This window comes from Pseudophryne corroboree, chromosome 6 (genome assembly GCF_028390025.1).
Source record: "Pseudophryne corroboree isolate aPseCor3 chromosome 6, aPseCor3.hap2, whole genome shotgun sequence".
Lineage (NCBI taxonomy): Eukaryota > Metazoa > Chordata > Amphibia > Anura > Myobatrachidae > Pseudophryne > Pseudophryne corroboree.
The window spans coordinates 24,273,711-24,274,839 of NC_086449.1; the positions used below are offsets into that span (position 1 = coordinate 24,273,711).

The window sequence follows — 1,129 nt, forward strand, 5'->3', positions numbered from 1 at the left end:
AGCATATATTAATGACTGTATAAGAGGCTATATTAACACTGAACAATTGTAACTTGTTCGGTGATTATCACAGTCAGCATGGCAAAGGGGCCATTTTAACCATGCTTCCTGTTGTTTTTCCAGTTTGTAATTCTGGAACATTCCTGCCCTACATCTCTAAGCCACCAGAGGCGCAGGGGTGTTAGTGGGAATTTGGTTCGGGTTTCACATGCCCATGTGAATTGCTTTTCATATAAAGAATACTCTGGTTTCTCTTCAGATCGAATAAATCTTTCGCTTTTTACTACAGATTTCCGTTGAGAGAAACAACCATGAGTTTCATATAAATATGCTTTTCAGCAATAAAATATATATATGATAATAACTTCAATAAGTCGTGAAAGTGTCTGTCCGTTGACTATTGTGGTGTCTGTCTGCATAGCGAGTAAGGCTCTAGCGCAGACTAAAAAATAATTTTAAAGATCCTATGTTAAGCATTGGCAATTCAAATTAAAAGAGCGGTAATCGGAGTCTCGGAAGTTACTCCACCAGCACTAACGAAGGACAGTCTTTCCAAAGGGCCAATTTCCCTTTGGGTACCAGGGTGTTTATTTAACTGGTCTTATAATTTAATGCACGATTCTATGTCAAATCTCACACCGATAACTACGAGTGAGAAGGGTACATTAGTCCAGCACTCAGATAGTGCGGGGTTTTTGACAACCATACATTGCTAAATCCCAGTGAGTCAATGTCTCCATTTTTACAGAGACTGAGTAGACTCTAACCACTATTTAAGACGCGATCCGCCATTGGTAAATGCGTCTGTGTCAAACATTATAAAGACCCAAGATACATTTGGGTCACTAGACTATGTATGGAAACAATGAACTGTTAAAAGAAGCTGCAGAGTATATCTGTAAAGCTTCTGCTAACGCCGGTTACTTCGATTCTCACTTTTCATCGTCACTAGTTTAAGCGCGACAAGGCCAGAGCTTGTTTGGTCCTAAATTTGATATTCAGCCATTACCGCATCCAGTATCAAAACGGAGATACTTGTGCCGGCGTTTAATCCCTTTAGACTTCAGTTTTTTCAAGGCGGTGGTACAAAACAGTCACGCCTTGTAACGACAGGACGCTACAGTCAGCA

General features: G+C 40.2%; 1 non-coding gene across 1 annotated transcript; it reads left to right on the forward strand.

Annotated features, from left to right (window-relative positions):
* The first annotated feature begins 239 nt into the window (after positions 1 to 239).
* Positions 240 to 360, forward strand: LOC134938747 (U5 spliceosomal RNA). The gene has a single exon (XR_010181238.1). It is a non-coding gene; the product is annotated as a U5 spliceosomal RNA (small nuclear RNA).
* Positions 361 to 1,129: the final 769 nt, after the last annotated feature.